The sequence below is a fragment of the Schistocerca americana genome, chromosome 7 (assembly GCF_021461395.2).
Source record: "Schistocerca americana isolate TAMUIC-IGC-003095 chromosome 7, iqSchAmer2.1, whole genome shotgun sequence".
Taxonomy (NCBI): domain Eukaryota; kingdom Metazoa; phylum Arthropoda; class Insecta; order Orthoptera; family Acrididae; genus Schistocerca; species Schistocerca americana.
The window spans coordinates 43,966,838-43,984,416 of record NC_060125.1 but is presented as its reverse complement, the minus strand read 5'-3'; the positions used below and the strand labels follow the sequence as shown (position 1 = coordinate 43,984,416).

Sequence of the window (17,579 nt, the reverse complement as noted above, 5' to 3'; positions counted from 1 at the left end):
ATCAAGCTCAAGTGCATCTCCAAGCAGGAAATGGACAACAGCAACATTCAGACGATTTCGTACTGCTCAATAGCTACACTAAAACGGTGTGTTTCTTTTGCAGAATTGGAAAAACACGACCGTGACAGGATTCGAACCTGCAATCTTCGGATCCGAAGTCCGACGCCTTATCCATTAGGCCACACGGTCACTGGCCGCCAAGTATTCCTTACATTCGTGTCATCTCGAAACGCTCATACCGCTGAGGAATTGTGTTTTCGTTCTACACAGCCGCTGCCTCTTGCTGCTTCCCACCCATTCGTTACATGCAAGCCTTTACGAGACCGACCAAGTAGAGATTGGGAATCAAGACCACACACTTTGTGCATTCGAAATCGAAGGCAGGGCGTCCCTCGCCGCATTTGCTACGATGGCGATTTGCTACTTCTGCAGAAGCGGCGGCGTCGACGACGACGACGACGCTCGCGAGAGGCTCTGTGATTTTTGAAAAACACATGTAAAAAATATAATTCAGACTGCCGCCTCCCACCCTACGCTGTACCGCTTTGGAAAATGCTTTATCTGCGACATTCGCCTCAATCACATCTGAGAGTAATTCTAAATAAAACACCTGTTGCTAATTGTTCGTCGTTCCAGACACTGCTTGCTATACGGCCACGACGCGCAACTGATTTCGAAAATTCGTTTGCCTCCTGTGAGGATCGAACTCACGACCCCTGGTTTACTAGACCAGTGCTCTGCCACTGAGCTAAAGAGGCGCGGCCTAGCGGTAGTTTTGCGTACTTCGTGCTTACGCTCGTCTGGATCATCAGGCTTAAGCTGACAACACTTCATATGACCGACTAATATTTGCAGCTATGGCGCACCATTACTGCTTGGCTACACATCTCACACGTAACCGATGTGCTCTCCAACCAACACCACTTACATTTCAGAACATGTCTTTGACACATGTCTACGAAATCACCTTCACCTTCAGATACACTTCCTTGCGACTGATGGAGACGTAGGCAAAGTTTTAAGTTGCTATTTCCATTACGTCACATTGATCAGAGAAACGGTAATTTACATCTGCAGCGGAACAAAATTACGTTCCGCCCAGCGTGGGGCTCGAACCCACGACCCTGAGATTAAGAGTCTCATGCTCTACCGACTGAGCTAGCCGGGCTGCGTCGGTGACTACGTGTCGGGTCGCACGACACACAGTTCTCGTTTCGGTGGGGTGGTCCCATACAGAATCTCTCCATGCTGCCTAATGTTTTCCTAGCGTCACACACGTCACGTACTTCAGTTTTATTTCATAATCATTTCTGAGAGGTACAGGAATTGCATGAAAACCTGCAGCGCTAGTGGTGTCAAAATTAACACACATATTTGATTTGACTCAGAAGCCGAACGGGTTACTTTCCGACGCTGTCTTAGATGCGCAAATGCCAGCCAAAACTCGCGGTGACGGCACTCAGCCGACCATTTCGCTAGATAACACCGTTCTGGCTGTGTGTGTATCAAGCTCAAGTGCATCTCCAAGCAGGAAATGGACAACAGCAACATTCAGACGATTTCGTACTGCTCAATAGCTACACTAAAACGGTGTGTTTCTTTTGCAGAATTGGAAAAACACGACCGTGACAGGATTCGAACCTGCAATCTTCGGATCCGAAGTCCGACGCCTTATCCATTAGGCCACACGGTCACTGGCCGCCAAGTATTCCTTACATTCGTGTCATCTCGAAACGCTCATACCGCTGAGGAATTGTGTTTTCGTTCTACACAGCCGCTGCCTCTTGCTGCTTCCCACCCATTCGTTACATGCAAGCCTTTACGAGACCGACCAAGTAGAGATTGGGAATCAAGACCACACACTTTGTGCATTCGAAATCGAAGGCAGGGCGTCCCTCGCCGCATTTGCTACGATGGCGATTTGCTACTTCTGCAGAAGCGGCGGCGTCGACGACGACGACGACGCTCGCGAGAGGCTCTGTGATTTTTGAAAAACACATGTAAAAAATATAATTCAGACTGCCGCCTCCCACCCTACGCTGTACCGCTTTGGAAAATGCTTTATCTGCGACATTCGCCTCAATCACATCTGAGAGTAATTCTAAATAAAACACCTGTTGCTAATTGTTCGTCGTTCCAGACACTGCTTGCTATACGGCCACGACGCGCAACTGATTTCGAAAATTCGTTTGCCTCCTGTGAGGATCGAACTCACGACCCCTGGTTTACTAGACCAGTGCTCTGCCACTGAGCTAAAGAGGCGCGGCCTAGCGGTAGTTTTGCGTACTTCGTGCTTACGCTCGTCTGGATCATCAGGCTTAAGCTGACAACACTTCATATTACCGACTAATATTTGCAGCTATGGCGCACCATTACTGCTTGGCTACACATCTCACACGTAACCGATGTGCTCTCCAACCAACACCACTTACATTTCAGAACATGTCTTTGACACATGTCTACGAAATCACCTTCACCTTCAGATACACTTCCTTGCGACTGATGGAGACGTAGGCAAAGTTTTAAGTTGCTATTTCCATTACGTCACATTGATCAGAGAAACGGTAATTTACATCTGCAGCGGAACAAAATTACGTTCCGCCCAGCGTGGGGCTCGAACCCACGACCCTGAGATTAAGAGTCTCATGCTCTACCGACTGAGCTAGCCGGGCTGCGTCGGTGACTACGTGTCGGGTCGCACGACACACAGTTCTCGTTTCGGTGGGGTGGTCCCATACAGAATCTCTCCATGCTGCCTAATGTTTTCCTAGCGTCACACACGTCACGTACTTCAGTTTTATTTCATAATCATTTCTGAGAGGTACAGGAATTGCATGAAAACCTGCAGCGCTAGTGGTGTCAAAATTAACACACATATTTGATTTGACTCAGAAGCCGAACGGGTTACTTTCCGACGCTGTCTTAGATGCGCAAATGCCAGCCAAAACTCGCGGTGACGGCACTCAGCCGACCATTTCGCTAGATAACACCGTTCTGGCTGTGTGTGTATCAAGCTCAAGTGCATCTCCAAGCAGGAAATGGACAACAGCAACATTCAGACGATTTCGTACTGCTCAATAGCTACACTAAAACGGTGTGTTTCTTTTGCAGAATTGGAAAAACACGACCGTGACAGGATTCGAACCTGCAATCTTCGGATCCGAAGTCCGACGCCTTATCCATTAGGCCACACGGTCACTGGCCGCCAAGTATTCCTTACATTCGTGTCATCTCGAAACGCTCATACCGCTGAGGAATTGTGTTTTCGTTCTACACAGCCGCTGCCTCTTGCTGCTTCCCACCCATTCGTTACATGCAAGCCTTTACGAGACCGACCAAGTAGAGATTGGGAATCAAGACCACACACTTTGTGCATTCGAAATCGAAGGCAGGGCGTCCCTCGCCGCATTTGCTACGATGGCGATTTGCTACTTCTGCAGAAGCGGCGGCGTCGACGACGACGACGACGCTCGCGAGAGGCTCTGTGATATTTGAAAAACACATGTAAAAAATATAATTCAGACTGCCGCCTCCCACCCTACGCTGTACCGCTTTGGAAAATGCTTTATCTGCGACATTCGCCTCAATCACATCTGAGAGTAATTCTAAATAAAACACCTGTTGCTAATTGTTCGTCGTTCCAGACACTGCTTGCTATACGGCCACGACGCGCAACTGATTTCGAAAATTCGTTTGCCTCCTGTGAGGATCGAACTCACGACCCCTGGTTTACTAGACCAGTGCTCTGCCACTGAGCTAAAGAGGCGCGGCCTAGCGGTAGTTTTGCGTACTTCGTGCTTACGCTCGTCTGGATCATCAGGCTTAAGCTGACAACACTTCATATTGCCGACTAATATTTGCAGCTATGGCGCACCATTACTGCTTGGCTACACATCTCACACGTAACCGATGTGCTCTCCAACCAACACCACTTACATTTCAGAACATGTCTTTGACACATGTCTACGAAATCACCTTCACCTTCAGATACACTTCCTTGCGACTGATGGAGACGTAGGCAAAGTTTTAAGTTGCTATTTCCATTACGTCACATTGATCAGAGAAACGGTAATTTACATCTGCAGCGGAACAAAATTACGTTCCGCCCAGCGTGGCGCTCGAACCCACGACCCTGAGATTAAGAGTCTCATGCTCTACCGACAGAGCTAGCCGGGCTGCGTCGGTGACTACGTGTCGGGTCGCACGACACACAGTTCTCGTTTCGGTGGGGTGGTCCCATACAGAATCTCTCCATGCTGCCTAATGTTTTCCTAGCGTCACACACGTCACGTACTTCAGTTTTATTTCATAATCATTTCTGAGAGGTACAGGAATTGCATGAAAACCTGCAGCGCTAGTGGTGTCAAAATTAACACACATATTTGATTTGACTCAGAAGCCGAACGGGTTACTTTCCGACGCTGTCTTAGATGCGCAAATGCCAGCCAAAACTCGCGGTGACGGCACTCAGCCGACCATTTCGCTAGATAACACCGTTCTGGCTGTGTGTGTATCAAGCTCAAGTGCATCTCCAAGCAGGAAATGGACAACAGCAACATTCAGACGATTTCGTACTGCTCAATAGCTACACTAAAACGGTGTGTTTCTTTTGCAGAATTGGAAAAACACGACCGTGACAGGATTCGAACCTGCAATCTTCGGATCCGAAGTCCGACGCCTTATCCATTAGGCCACACGGTCACTGGCCGCCAAGTATTCCTTACATTCGTGTCATCTCAAAACGCTCATACCGCTGAGGAATTGTGTTTTCGTTCTACACAGCCGCTGCCTCTTGCTGCTTCCCACCCATTCGTTACATGCAAGCCTTTACGAGACCGACCAAGTAGAGATTGGGAATCAAGACCACACACTTTGTGCATTCGAAATCGAAGGCAGGGCGTCCCTCGCCGCATTTGCTACGATGGCGATTTGCTACTTCTGCAGAAGCGGCGGCGTCGACGACGACGACGACGACGCTCGCGAGAGGCTCTGTGATATTTGAAAAACACATGTAAAAAATATAATTCAGACTGCCGCCTCCCACCCTACGCTGTACCGCTTTGGAAAATGCTTTATCTGCGACATTCGCCTCAATCACATCTGAGAGTAATTCTAAATAAAACACCTGTTGCTAATTGTTCGTCGTTCCAGACACTGCTTGCTATACGGCCACGACGCGCAACTGATTTCGAAAATTCGTTTGCCTCCTGTGAGGATCGAACTCACGACCCCTGGTTTACTAGACCAGTGCTCTGCCACTGAGCTAAAGAGGCGCGGCCTAGCGGTAGTTTTGCGTACTTCGTGCTTACGCTCGTCTGGATCATCAGGCTTAAGCTGACAACACTTCATATTACCGACTAATATTTGCAGCTATGGCGCACCATTACTGCTTGGCTACACATCTCACACGTAACCGATGTGCTCTCCAACCAACACCACTTACATTTCAGAACATGTCTTTGACACATGTCTACGAAATCACCTTCACCTTCAGATACACTTCCTTGCGACTGATGGAGACGTAGGCAAAGTTTTAAGTTGCTATTTCCATTACGTCACATTGATCAGAGAAACGGTAATTTACATCTGCAGCGGAACAAAATTACGTTCCGCCCAGCGTGGGGCTCGAACCCACGACCCTGAGATTAAGAGTCTCATGCTCTACCGACTGAGCTAGCCGGGCTGCGTCGGTGACTACGTGTCGGGTCGCACGACACACAGTTCTCGTTTCGGTGGGGTGGTCCCATACAGAATCTCTCCATGCTGCCTAATGTTTTCCTAGCGTCACACACGTCACGTACTTCAGTTTTATTTCATAATCATTTCTGAGAGGTACAGGAATTGCATGAAAACCTGCAGCGCTAGTGGTGTCAAAATTAACACACATATTTGATTTGACTCAGAAGCCGAACGGGTTACTTTCCGACGCTGTCTTAGATGCGCAAATGCCAGCCAAAACTCGCGGTGACGGCACTCAGCCGACCATTTCGCTAGATAACACCGTTCTGGCTGTGTGTGTATCAAGCTCAAGTGCATCTCCAAGCAGGAAATGGACAACAGCAACATTCAGACGATTTCGTACTGCTCAATAGCTACACTAAAACGGTGTGTTTCTTTTGCAGAATTGGAAAAACACGACCGTGACAGGATTCGAACCTGCAATCTTCGGATCCGAAGTCCGACGCCTTATCCATTAGGCCACACGGTCACTGGCCGCCAAGTATTCCTTACATTCGTGTCATCTCGAAACGCTCATACCGCTGAGGAATTGTGTTTTCGTTCTACACAGCCGCTGCCTCTTGCTGCTTCCCACCCATTCGTTACATGCAAGCCTTTACGAGACCGACCAAGTAGAGATTGGGAATCAAGACCACACACTTTGTGCATTCGAAATCGAAGGCAGGGCGTCCCTCGCCGCATTTGCTACGATGGCGATTTGCTACTTCTGCAGAAGCGGCGGCGTCGACGACGACGACGACGACGCTCGCGAGAGGCTCTGTGATATTTGAAAAACACATGTAAAAAATATAATTCAGACTGCCGCCTCCCACCCTACGCTGTACCGCTTTGGAAAATGCTTTATCTGCGACATTCGCCTCAATCACATCTGAGAGTAATTCTAAATAAAACACCTGTTGCTAATTGTTCGTCGTTCCAGACACTGCTTGCTATACGGCCACGACGCGCAACTGATTTCGAAAATTCGTTTGCCTCCTGTGAGGATCGAACTCACGACCCCTGGTTTACTAGACCAGTGCTCTGCCACTGAGCTAAAGAGGCGCGGCCTAGCGGTAGTTTTGCGTACTTCGTGCTTACGCTCGTCTGGATCATCAGGCTTAAGCTGACAACACTTCATATTGCCGACTAATATTTGCAGCTATGGCGCACCATTACTGCTTGGCTACACATCTCACACGTAACCGATGTGCTCTCCAACCAACACCACTTACATTTCAGAACATGTCTTTGACACATGTCTACGAAATCACCTTCACCTTCAGATACACTTCCTTGCGACTGATGGAGACGTAGGCAAAGTTTTAAGTTGCTATTTCCATTACGTCACATTGATCAGAGAAACGGTAATTTACATCTGCAGCGGAACAAAATTACGTTCCGCCCAGCGTGGCGCTCGAACCCACGACCCTGAGATTAAGAGTCTCATGCTCTACCGACAGAGCTAGCCGGGCTGCGTCGGTGACTACGTGTCGGGTCGCACGACACACAGTTCTCGTTTCGGTGGGGTGGTCCCATACAGAATCTCTCCATGCTGCCTAATGTTTTCCTAGCGTCACACACGTCACGTACTTCAGTTTTATTTCATAATCATTTCTGAGAGGTACAGGAATTGCATGAAAACCTGCAGCGCTAGTGGTGTCAAAATTAACACACATATTTGATTTGACTCAGAAGCCGAACGGGTTACTTTCCGACGCTGTCTTAGATGCGCAAATGCCAGCCAAAACTCGCGGTGACGGCACTCAGCCGACCATTTCGCTAGATAACACCGTTCTGGCTGTGTGTGTATCAAGCTCAAGTGCATCTCCAAGCAGGAAATGGACAACAGCAACATTCAGACGATTTCGTACTGCTCAATAGCTACACTAAAACGGTGTGTTTCTTTTGCAGAATTGGAAAAACACGACCGTGACAGGATTCGAACCTGCAATCTTCGGATCCGAAGTCCGACGCCTTATCCATTAGGCCACACGGTCACTGGCCGCCAAGTATTCCTTACATTCGTGTCATCTCAAAACGCTCATACCGCTGAGGAATCGTGTTTTCGTTCTACACAGCCGCTGCCTCTTGCTGCTTCCCACCCATTCGTTACATGCAAGCCTTTACGAGACCGACCAAGTAGAGATTGGGAATCAAGACCACACACTTTGTGCATTCGAAATCGAAGGCAGGGCGTCCCTCGCCGCATTTGCTACGATGGCGATTTGCTACTTCTGCAGAAGCGGCGGCGTCGACGACGACGACGACGCTCGCGAGAGGCTCTGTGATTTTTGAAAAACACATGTAAAAAATATAATTCAGACTGCCGCCTCCCACCCTACGCTGTACCGCTTTGGAAAATGCTTTATCTGCGACATTCGCCTCAATCACATCTGAGAGTAATTCTAAATAAAACACCTGTTGCTAATTGTTCGTCGTTCCTGACACTGCTTGCTATACGGCCACGACGCGCAACTGATTTCGAAAATTCGTTTGCCTCCTGTGAGGATCGAACTCACGACCCCTGGTTTACTAGACCAGTGCTCTGCCACTGAGCTAAAGAGGCGCGGCCTAGCGGTAGTTTTGCGTACTTCGTGCTTACGCTCGTCTGGATCATCAGGCTTAAGCTGACAACACTTCATATTACCGACTAATATTTGCAGCTATGGCGCACCATTACTGCTTGGCTACACATCTCACACGTAACCGATGTGCTCTCCAACCAACACCACTTACATTTCAGAACATGTCTTTGACACATGTCTACGAAATCACCTTCACCTTCAGATACACTTCCTTGCGACTGATGGAGACGTAGGCAAAGTTTTAAGTTGCTATTTCCATTACGTCACATTGATCAGAGAAACGGTAATTTACATCTGCAGCGGAACAAAATTACGTTCCGCCCAGCGTGGGGCTCGAACCCACGACCCTGAGATTAAGAGTCTCATGCTCTACCGACTGAGCTAGCCGGGCTGCGTCGGTGACTACGTGTCGGGTCGCACGACACACAGTTCTCGTTTCGGTGGGGTGGTCCCATACAGAATCTCTCCATGCTGCCTAATGTTTTCCTAGCGTCACACACGTCACGTACTTCAGTTTTATTTCATAATCATTTCTGAGAGGTACAGGAATTGCATGAAAACCTGCAGCGCTAGTGGTGTCAAAATTAACACACATATTTGATTTGACTCAGAAGCCGAACGGGTTACTTTCCGACGCTGTCTTAGATGCGCAAATGCCAGCCAAAACTCGCGGTGACGGCACTCAGCCGACCATTTCGCTAGATAACACCGTTCTGGCTGTGTGTGTATCAAGCTCAAGTGCATCTCCAAGCAGGAAATGGACAACAGCAACATTCAGACGATTTCGTACTGCTCAATAGCTACACTAAAACGGTGTGTTTCTTTTGCAGAATTGGAAAAACACGACCGTGACAGGATTCGAACCTGCAATCTTCGGATCCGAAGTCCGACGCCTTATCCATTAGGCCACACGGTCACTGGCCGCCAAGTATTCCTTACATTCGTGTCATCTCGAAACGCTCATACCGCTGAGGAATTGTGTTTTCGTTCTACACAGCCGCTGCCTCTTGCTGCTTCCCACCCATTCGTTACATGCAAGCCTTTACGAGACCGACCAAGTAGAGATTGGGAATCAAGACCACACACTTTGTGCATTCGAAATCGAAGGCAGGGCGTCCCTCGCCGCATTTGCTACGATGGCGATTTGCTACTTCTGCAGAAGCGGCGGCGTCGACGACGACGACGACGACGCTCGCGAGAGGCTCTGTGATATTTGAAAAACACATGTAAAAAATATAATTCAGACTGCCGCCTCCCACCCTACGCTGTACCGCTTTGGAAAATGCTTTATCTGCGACATTCGCCTCAATCACATCTGAGAGTAATTCTAAATAAAACACCTGTTGCTAATTGTTCGTCGTTCCAGACACTGCTTGCTATACGGCCACGACGCGCAACTGATTTCGAAAATTCGTTTGCCTCCTGTGAGGATCGAACTCACGACCCCTGGTTTGCTAGACCAGTGCTCTGCCACTGAGCTAAAGAGGCGCGGCCTAGCGGTAGTTTTGCGTACTTCGTGCTTACGCTCGTCTGGATCATCAGGCTTAAGCTGACAACACTTCATATTGCCGACTAATATTTGCAGCTATGGCGCACCATTACTGCTTGGCTACACATCTCACACGTAACCGATGTGCTCTCCAACCAACACCACTTACATTTCAGAACATGTCTTTGACACATGTCTACGAAATCACCTTCACCTTCAGATACACTTCCTTGCGACTGATGGAGACGTAGGCAAAGTTTTAAGTTGCTATTTCCATTACGTCACATTGATCAGAGAAACGGTAATTTACATCTGCAGCGGAACAAAATTACGTTCCGCCCAGCGTGGCGCTCGAACCCACGACCCTGAGATTAAGAGTCTCATGCTCTACCGACAGAGCTAGCCGGGCTGCGTCGGTGACTACGTGTCGGGTCGCACGACACACAGTTCTCGTTTCGGTGGGGTGGTCCCATACAGAATCTCTCCATGCTGCCTAATGTTTTCCTAGCGTCACACACGTCACGTACTTCAGTTTTATTTCATAATCATTTCTGAGAGGTACAGGAATTGCATGAAAACCTGCAGCGCTAGTGGTGTCAAAATTAACACACATATTTGATTTGACTCAGAAGCCGAACGGGTTACTTTCCGACGCTGTCTTAGATGCGCAAATGCCAGCCAAAACTCGCGGTGACGGCACTCAGCCGACCATTTCGCTAGATAACACCGTTCTGGCTGTGTGTGTATCAAGCTCAAGTGCATCTCCAAGCAGGAAATGGACAACAGCAACATTCAGACGATTTCGTACTGCTCAATAGCTACACTAAAACGGTGTGTTTCTTTTGCAGAATTGGAAAAACACGACCGTGACAGGATTCGAACCTGCAATCTTCGGATCCGAAGTCCGACGCCTTATCCATTAGGCCACACGGTCACTGGCCGCCAAGTATTCCTTACATTCGTGTCATCTCAAAACGCTCATACCGCTGAGGAATCGTGTTTTCGTTCTACACAGCCGCTGCCTCTTGCTGCTTCCCACCCATTCGTTACATGCAAGCCTTTACGAGACCGACCAAGTAGAGATTGGGAATCAAGACCACACACTTTGTGCATTCGAAATCGAAGGCAGGGCGTCCCTCGCCGCATTTGCTACGATGGCGATTTGCTACTTCTGCAGAAGCGGCGGCGTCGACGACGACGACGACGACGCTCGCGAGAGGCTCTGTGATATTTGAAAAACACATGTAAAAAATATAATTCAGACTGCCGCCTCCCACCCTACGCTGTACCGCTTTGGAAAATGCTTTATCTGCGACATTCGCCTCAATCACATCTGAGAGTAATTCTAAATAAAACACCTGTTGCTAATTGTTCGTCGTTCCAGACACTGCTTGCTATACGGCCACGACGCGCAACTGATTTCGAAAATTCGTTTGCCTCCTGTGAGGATCGAACTCACGACCCCTGGTTTACTAGACCAGTGCTCTGCCACTGAGCTAAAGAGGCGCGGCCTAGCGGTAGTTTTGCGTACTTCGTGCTTACGCTCGTCTGGATCATCAGGCTTAAGCTGACAACACTTCATATTACCGACTAATATTTGCAGCTATGGCGCACCATTACTGCTTGGCTACACATCTCACACGTAACCGATGTGCTCTCCAACCAACACCACTTACATTTCAGAACATGTCTTTGACACATGTCTACGAAATCACCTTCACCTTCAGATACACTTCCTTGCGACTGATGGAGACGTAGGCAAAGTTTTAAGTTGCTATTTCCATTACGTCACATTGATCAGAGAAACGGTAATTTACATCTGCAGCGGAACAAAATTACGTTCCGCCCAGCGTGGGGCTCGAACCCACGACCCTGAGATTAAGAGTCTCATGCTCTACCGACTGAGCTAGCCGGGCTGCGTCGGTGACTACGTGTCGGGTCGCACGACACACAGTTCTCGTTTCGGTGGGGTGGTCCCATACAGAATCTCTCCATGCTGCCTAATGTTTTCCTAGCGTCACACACGTCACGTACTTCAGTTTTATTTCATAATCATTTCTGAGAGGTACAGGAATTGCATGAAAACCTGCAGCGCTAGTGGTGTCAAAATTAACACACATATTTGATTTGACTCAGAAGCCGAACGGGTTACTTTCCGACGCTGTCTTAGATGCGCAAATGCCAGCCAAAACTCGCGGTGACGGCACTCAGCCGACCATTTCGCTAGATAACACCGTTCTGGCTGTGTGTGTATCAAGCTCAAGTGCATCTCCAAGCAGGAAATGGACAACAGCAACATTCAGACGATTTCGTACTGCTCAATAGCTACACTAAAACGGTGTGTTTCTTTTGCAGAATTGGAAAAACACGACCGTGACAGGATTCGAACCTGCAATCTTCGGATCCGAAGTCCGACGCCTTATCCATTAGGCCACACGGTCACTGGCCGCCAAGTATTCCTTACATTCGTGTCATCTCGAAACGCTCATACCGCTGAGGAATTGTGTTTTCGTTCTACACAGCCGCTGCCTCTTGCTGCTTCCCACCCATTCGTTACATGCAAGCCTTTACGAGACCGACCAAGTAGAGATTGGGAATCAAGACCACACACTTTGTGCATTCGAAATCGAAGGCAGGGCGTCCCTCGCCGCATTTGCTACGATGGCGATTTGCTACTTCTGCAGAAGCGGCGGCGTCGACGACGACGACGACGCTCGCGAGAGGCTCTGTGATATTTGAAAAACACATGTAAAAAATATAATTCAGACTGCCGCCTCCCACCCTACGCCGTACCGCTTTGGAAAATGCTTTATCTGCGACATTCGCCTCAATCACATCTGAGAGTAATTCTAAATAAAACACCTGTTGCTAATTGTTCGTCGTTCCAGACACTGCTTGCTATACGGCCACGACGCGCAACTGATTTCGAAAATTCGTTTGCCTCCTGTGAGGATCGAACTCACGACCCCTGGTTTACTAGACCAGTGCTCTGCCACTGAGCTAAAGAGGCGCGGCCTAGCGGTAGTTTTGCGTACTTCGTGCTTACGCTCGTCTGGATCATCAGGCTTAAGCTGACAACACTTCATATTACCGACTAATATTTGCAGCTATGGCGCACCATTACTGCTTGGCTACACATCTCACACGTAACCGATGTGCTCTCCAACCAACACCACTTACATTTCAGAACATGTCTTTGACACATGTCTACGAAATCACCTTCACCTTCAGATACACTTCCTTGCGACTGATGGAGACGTAGGCAAAGTTTTAAGTTGCTATTTCCATTACGTCACATTGATCAGAGAAACGGTAATTTACATCTGCAGCGGAACAAAATTACGTTCCGCCCAGCGTGGGGCTCGAACCCACGACCCTGAGATTAAGAGTCTCATGCTCTACCGACTGAGCTAGCCGGGCTGCGTCGGTGACTACGTGTCGGGTCGCACGACACACAGTTCTCGTTTCGGTGGGGTGGTCCCATACAGAATCTCTCCATGCTGCCTAATGTTTTCCTAGCGTCACACACGTCACGTACTTCAGTTTTATTTCATAATCATTTCTGAGAGGTACAGGAATTGCATGAAAACCTGCAGCGCTAGTGGTGTCAAAATTAACACACATATTTGATTTGACTCAGAAGCTGAACGGGTTACTTTCCGACGCTGTCTTAGATGCGCAAATGCCAGCCAAAACTCGCGGTGACGGCACTCAGCCGACCATTTCGCTAGATAACACCGTTCTGGCTGTGTGTGTATCAAGCTCAAGTGCATCTCCAAGCAGGAAATGGACAACAGCAACATTCAGACGATTTCGTACTGCTCAATAGCTACACTAAAACGGTGTGTTTCTTTTGCAGAATTGGAAAAACACGACCGTGACAGGATTCGAACCTGCAATCTTCGGATCCGAAGTCCGACGCCTTATCCATTAGGCCACACGGTCACTGGCCGCCAAGTATTCCTTACATTCGTGTCATCTCGAAACGCTCATACCGCTGAGGAATTGTGTTTTCGTTCTACACAGCCGCTGCCTCTTGCTGCTTCCCACCCATTCGTTACATGCAAGCCTTTACGAGACCGACCAAGTAGAGATTGGGAATCAAGACCACACACTTTGTGCATTCGAAATCGAAGGCAGGGCGTCCCTCGCCGCATTTGCTACGATGGCGATTTGCTACTTCTGCAGAAGCGGCGGCGTCGACGACGACGACGACGCTCGCGAGAGGCTCTGTGATATTTGAAAAACACATGTAAAAGATATAATTCAGACTGCCGCCTCCCACCCTACGCTGTACCGCTTTGGAAAATGCTTTATCTGCGACATTCGCCTCAATCACATCTGAGAGTAATTCTAAATAAAACACCTGTTGCTAATTGTTCGTCGTTCCAGACACTGCTTGCTATACGGCCACGACGCGCAACTGATTTCGAAAATTCGTTTGCCTCCTGTGAGGATCGAACTCACGACCCCTGGTTTACTAGACCAGTGCTCTGCCACTGAGCTAAAGAGGCGCGGCCTAGCGGTAGTTTTGCGTACTTCGTGCTTACGCTCGTCTGGATCATCAGGCTTAAGCTGACAACACTTCATATTACCGACTAATATTTGCAGCTATGGCGCACCATTACTGCTTGGCTACACATCTCACACGTAACCGATGTGCTCTCCAACCAACACCACTTACATTTCAGAACATGTCTTTGACACATGTCTACGAAATCACCTTCACCTTCAGATACACTTCCTTGCGACTGATGGAGACGTAGGCAAAGTTTTAAGTTGCTATTTCCATTACGTCACATTGATCAGAGAAACGGTAATTTACATCTGCAGCGGAACAAAATTACGTTCCGCCCAGCGTGGGGCTCGAACCCACGACCCTGAGATTAAGAGTCTCATGCTCTACCGACTGAGCTAGCCGGGCTGCGTCGGTGACTACGTGTCGGGTCGCACGACACACAGTTCTCGTTTCGGTGGGGTGGTCCCATACAGAATCTCTCCATGCTGCCTAATGTTTTCCTAGCGTCACACACGTCACGTACTTCAGTTTTATTTCATAATCATTTCTGAGAGGTACAGGAATTGCATGAAGACCTGCAGCGCTAGTGGTGTCAAAATTAACACACATATTTGATTTGACTCAGAAGCCGAACGGGTTACTTTCCGACGCTGTCTTAGATGCGCAAATGCCAGCCAAAACTCGCGGTGACGGCACTCAGCCGACCATTTCGCTAGATAACACCGTTCTGGCTGTGTGTGTATCAAGCTCAAGTGCATCTCCAAGCAGGAAATGGACAACAGCAACATTCAGACGATTTCGTACTGCTCAATAGCTACACTAAAACGGTGTGTTTCTTTTGCAGAATTGGAAAAACACGACCGTGACAGGATTCGAACCTGCAATCTTCGGATCCGAAGTCCGACGCCTTATCCATTAGGCCACACGGTCACTGGCCGCCAAGTATTCCTTACATTCGTGTCATCTCGAAACGCTCATACCGCTGAGGAATTGTGTTTTCGTTCTACACAGCCGCTGCCTCTTGCTGCTTCCCACCCATTCGTTACATGCAAGCCTTTACGAGACCGACCAAGTAGAGATTGGGAATCAAGACCACACACTTTGTGCATTCGAAATCGAAGGCAGGGCGTCCCTCGCCGCATTTGCTACGATGGCGATTTGCTACTTCTGCAGAAGCGGCGGCGTCGACGACGACGACGACGCTCGCGAGAGGCTCTGTGATATTTGAAAAACACATGTAAAAAATATAATTCAGACTGCCGCCTCCCACCCTACGCTGTACCGCTTTGGAAAATGCTTTATCTGCGACATTCGCCTCAATCACATCTGAGAGTAATTCTAAATAAAACACCTGTTGCTAATTGTTCGTCGTTCCAGACACTGCTTGCTATACGGCCACGACGCGCAACTGATTTCGAAAATTCGTTTGCCTCCTGTGAGGATCGAACTCACGACCCCTGGTTTACTAGACCAGTGCTCTGCCACTGAGCTAAAGAGGCGCGGCCTAGCGGTAGTTTTGCGTACTTCGTGCTTACGCTCGTCTGGATCATCAGGCTTAAGCTGACAACACTTCATATTACCGACTAATATTTGCAGCTATGGCGCACCATTACTGCTTGGCTACACATCTCACACGTAACCGATGTGCTCTCCAACCAACACCACTTACATTTCAGAACATGTCTTTGACACATGTCTACGAAATCACCTTCACCTTCAGATACACTTCCTTGCGACTGATGGAGACGTAGGCAAAGTTTTAAGTTGCTATTTCCATTACGTCACATTGATCAGAGAAACGGTAATTTACATCTGCAGCGGAACAAAATTACGTTCCGCCCAGCGTGGGGCTCGAACCCACGACCCTGAGATTAAGAGTCTCATGCTCTACCGACTGAGCTAGCCGGGCTGCGTCGGTGACTACGTGTCGGGTCGCACGACACACAGTTCTCGTTTCGGTGGGGTGGTCCCATACAGAATCTCTCCATGCTGCCTAATGTTTTCCTAGCGTCACACACGTCACGTACTTCAGTTTTATTTCATAATCATTTCTGAGAGGTACAGGAATTGCATGAAAACCTGCAGCGCTAGTGGTGTCAAAATTAACACACATATTTGATTTGACTCAGAAGCCGAACGGGTTACTTTCCGACGCTGTCTTAGATGCGCAAATGCCAGCCAAAACTCGCGGTGACGGCACTCAGCCGACCATTTCGCTAGATAACACCGTTCTGGCTGTGTGTGTATCAAGCTCAAGTGCATCTCCAAGCAGGAAATGGACAACAGCAACATTCAGACGATTTCGTACTGCTCAATAGCTACACTAAAACGGTGTGTTTCTTTTGCAGAATTGGAAAAACACGACCGTGACAGGATTCGAACCTGCAATCTTCGGATCCGAAGTCCGACGCCTTATCCATTAGGCCACACGGTCACTGGCCGCCAAGTATTCCTTACATTCGTGTCATCTCGAAACGCTCATACCGCTGAGGAATTGTGTTTTCGTTCTACACAGCCGCTGCCTCTTGCTGCTTCCCACCCATTCGTTACATGCAAGCCTTTACGAGACCGACCAAGTAGAGATTGGGAATCAAGACCACACACTTTGTGCATTCGAAATCGAAGGCAGGGCGTCCCTCGCCGCATTTGCTACGATGGCGATTTGCTACTTCTGCAGAAGCGGCGGCGTCGACGACGACGACGACGCTCGCGAGAGGCTCTGTGATATTTGAAAAACACATGTAAAAAATATAATTCAGACTGCCGCCTCCCACCCTACGCCGTACCGCTTTGGAAAATGCTTTATCTGCGACATTCGCCTCAATCACATCTGAGAGTAATTCTAAATAAAACACCTGTTGCTAATTGTTCGTCGTTCCAGACACTGCTTGCTATACGGCCACGACGCGCAACTGATTTCGAAAATTCGTTTGCCTCCTGTGAGGATCGAACTCACGACCCCTGGTTTACTAGACCAGTGCTCTGCCACTGAGCTAAAGAGGCGCGGCCTAGCGGTAGTTTTGCGTACTTCGTGCTTACGCTCGTCTGGATCATCAGGCTTAAGCTGACAACACTTCATATTACCGACTAATATTTGCAGCTATGGCGCACCATTACTGCTTGGCTACACATCTCACACGTAACCGATGTGCTCTCCAACCAACACCACTTACATTTCAGAACATGTCTTTGACACATGTCTACGAAATCACCTTCACCTTCAGATACACTTCCTTGCGACTGATGGAGACGTAGGCAAAGTTTTAAG

The 17,579-nt window shown here is 48.6% G+C and overlaps 35 non-coding genes across 35 annotated transcripts; all 35 read right to left on the bottom strand.

Annotated features, from left to right (window-relative positions):
- Nucleotides 1-116: 116 nt before the first annotated feature.
- Trnar-ucg lies at nt 117-189 on the bottom strand. The gene has a single exon. It is a non-coding gene; the product is annotated as a tRNA-Arg (tRNA).
- A 497-nt stretch (nt 190-686) lies between these two features.
- Nucleotides 687-758, bottom strand: Trnat-agu. The gene has a single exon. It is a non-coding gene; the product is annotated as a tRNA-Thr (tRNA).
- Nucleotides 759-1,095: 337 nt separating this feature from the next.
- Trnak-cuu lies at nt 1,096-1,168 on the bottom strand. Its single transcript has one exon. It is a non-coding gene; the product is annotated as a tRNA-Lys (tRNA).
- A 452-nt stretch (nt 1,169-1,620) lies between these two features.
- Nucleotides 1,621-1,693, bottom strand: Trnar-ucg. Its single transcript has one exon. It is a non-coding gene; the product is annotated as a tRNA-Arg (tRNA).
- A 497-nt stretch (nt 1,694-2,190) lies between these two features.
- Trnat-agu lies at nt 2,191-2,262 on the bottom strand. Its single transcript has one exon. It is a non-coding gene; the product is annotated as a tRNA-Thr (tRNA).
- A 337-nt stretch (nt 2,263-2,599) lies between these two features.
- On the bottom strand, nt 2,600-2,672 carry Trnak-cuu. Its single transcript has one exon. It is a non-coding gene; the product is annotated as a tRNA-Lys (tRNA).
- Nucleotides 2,673-3,124: 452 nt separating this feature from the next.
- On the bottom strand, nt 3,125-3,197 carry Trnar-ucg. Its single transcript has one exon. It is a non-coding gene; the product is annotated as a tRNA-Arg (tRNA).
- A 497-nt stretch (nt 3,198-3,694) lies between these two features.
- Trnat-agu lies at nt 3,695-3,766 on the bottom strand. Its single transcript has one exon. It is a non-coding gene; the product is annotated as a tRNA-Thr (tRNA).
- A 337-nt stretch (nt 3,767-4,103) lies between these two features.
- On the bottom strand, nt 4,104-4,176 carry Trnak-cuu. The gene has a single exon. It is a non-coding gene; the product is annotated as a tRNA-Lys (tRNA).
- Nucleotides 4,177-4,628: 452 nt separating this feature from the next.
- Trnar-ucg lies at nt 4,629-4,701 on the bottom strand. The gene has a single exon. It is a non-coding gene; the product is annotated as a tRNA-Arg (tRNA).
- Nucleotides 4,702-5,201: 500 nt separating this feature from the next.
- Trnat-agu lies at nt 5,202-5,273 on the bottom strand. The gene has a single exon. It is a non-coding gene; the product is annotated as a tRNA-Thr (tRNA).
- A 337-nt stretch (nt 5,274-5,610) lies between these two features.
- Trnak-cuu lies at nt 5,611-5,683 on the bottom strand. The gene has a single exon. It is a non-coding gene; the product is annotated as a tRNA-Lys (tRNA).
- Nucleotides 5,684-6,135: 452 nt separating this feature from the next.
- On the bottom strand, nt 6,136-6,208 carry Trnar-ucg. The gene has a single exon. It is a non-coding gene; the product is annotated as a tRNA-Arg (tRNA).
- Nucleotides 6,209-6,708: 500 nt separating this feature from the next.
- Nucleotides 6,709-6,780, bottom strand: Trnat-agu. Its single transcript has one exon. It is a non-coding gene; the product is annotated as a tRNA-Thr (tRNA).
- Nucleotides 6,781-7,117: 337 nt separating this feature from the next.
- On the bottom strand, nt 7,118-7,190 carry Trnak-cuu. The gene has a single exon. It is a non-coding gene; the product is annotated as a tRNA-Lys (tRNA).
- Nucleotides 7,191-7,642: 452 nt separating this feature from the next.
- Nucleotides 7,643-7,715, bottom strand: Trnar-ucg. Its single transcript has one exon. It is a non-coding gene; the product is annotated as a tRNA-Arg (tRNA).
- Nucleotides 7,716-8,212: 497 nt separating this feature from the next.
- Trnat-agu lies at nt 8,213-8,284 on the bottom strand. The gene has a single exon. It is a non-coding gene; the product is annotated as a tRNA-Thr (tRNA).
- A 337-nt stretch (nt 8,285-8,621) lies between these two features.
- Trnak-cuu lies at nt 8,622-8,694 on the bottom strand. The gene has a single exon. It is a non-coding gene; the product is annotated as a tRNA-Lys (tRNA).
- A 452-nt stretch (nt 8,695-9,146) lies between these two features.
- On the bottom strand, nt 9,147-9,219 carry Trnar-ucg. The gene has a single exon. It is a non-coding gene; the product is annotated as a tRNA-Arg (tRNA).
- A 500-nt stretch (nt 9,220-9,719) lies between these two features.
- On the bottom strand, nt 9,720-9,791 carry Trnaa-agc. Its single transcript has one exon. It is a non-coding gene; the product is annotated as a tRNA-Ala (tRNA).
- Nucleotides 9,792-10,128: 337 nt separating this feature from the next.
- Nucleotides 10,129-10,201, bottom strand: Trnak-cuu. The gene has a single exon. It is a non-coding gene; the product is annotated as a tRNA-Lys (tRNA).
- A 452-nt stretch (nt 10,202-10,653) lies between these two features.
- Nucleotides 10,654-10,726, bottom strand: Trnar-ucg. Its single transcript has one exon. It is a non-coding gene; the product is annotated as a tRNA-Arg (tRNA).
- A 500-nt stretch (nt 10,727-11,226) lies between these two features.
- Nucleotides 11,227-11,298, bottom strand: Trnat-agu. Its single transcript has one exon. It is a non-coding gene; the product is annotated as a tRNA-Thr (tRNA).
- A 337-nt stretch (nt 11,299-11,635) lies between these two features.
- Nucleotides 11,636-11,708, bottom strand: Trnak-cuu. The gene has a single exon. It is a non-coding gene; the product is annotated as a tRNA-Lys (tRNA).
- Nucleotides 11,709-12,160: 452 nt separating this feature from the next.
- Trnar-ucg lies at nt 12,161-12,233 on the bottom strand. The gene has a single exon. It is a non-coding gene; the product is annotated as a tRNA-Arg (tRNA).
- A 497-nt stretch (nt 12,234-12,730) lies between these two features.
- Nucleotides 12,731-12,802, bottom strand: Trnat-agu. The gene has a single exon. It is a non-coding gene; the product is annotated as a tRNA-Thr (tRNA).
- Nucleotides 12,803-13,139: 337 nt separating this feature from the next.
- Trnak-cuu lies at nt 13,140-13,212 on the bottom strand. Its single transcript has one exon. It is a non-coding gene; the product is annotated as a tRNA-Lys (tRNA).
- Nucleotides 13,213-13,664: 452 nt separating this feature from the next.
- On the bottom strand, nt 13,665-13,737 carry Trnar-ucg. Its single transcript has one exon. It is a non-coding gene; the product is annotated as a tRNA-Arg (tRNA).
- Nucleotides 13,738-14,234: 497 nt separating this feature from the next.
- Trnat-agu lies at nt 14,235-14,306 on the bottom strand. Its single transcript has one exon. It is a non-coding gene; the product is annotated as a tRNA-Thr (tRNA).
- Nucleotides 14,307-14,643: 337 nt separating this feature from the next.
- Nucleotides 14,644-14,716, bottom strand: Trnak-cuu. The gene has a single exon. It is a non-coding gene; the product is annotated as a tRNA-Lys (tRNA).
- Nucleotides 14,717-15,168: 452 nt separating this feature from the next.
- Trnar-ucg lies at nt 15,169-15,241 on the bottom strand. Its single transcript has one exon. It is a non-coding gene; the product is annotated as a tRNA-Arg (tRNA).
- Nucleotides 15,242-15,738: 497 nt separating this feature from the next.
- On the bottom strand, nt 15,739-15,810 carry Trnat-agu. The gene has a single exon. It is a non-coding gene; the product is annotated as a tRNA-Thr (tRNA).
- Nucleotides 15,811-16,147: 337 nt separating this feature from the next.
- On the bottom strand, nt 16,148-16,220 carry Trnak-cuu. The gene has a single exon. It is a non-coding gene; the product is annotated as a tRNA-Lys (tRNA).
- A 452-nt stretch (nt 16,221-16,672) lies between these two features.
- On the bottom strand, nt 16,673-16,745 carry Trnar-ucg. Its single transcript has one exon. It is a non-coding gene; the product is annotated as a tRNA-Arg (tRNA).
- A 497-nt stretch (nt 16,746-17,242) lies between these two features.
- Trnat-agu lies at nt 17,243-17,314 on the bottom strand. Its single transcript has one exon. It is a non-coding gene; the product is annotated as a tRNA-Thr (tRNA).
- Between the last annotated feature and the right edge of the window lie 265 nt (nt 17,315-17,579).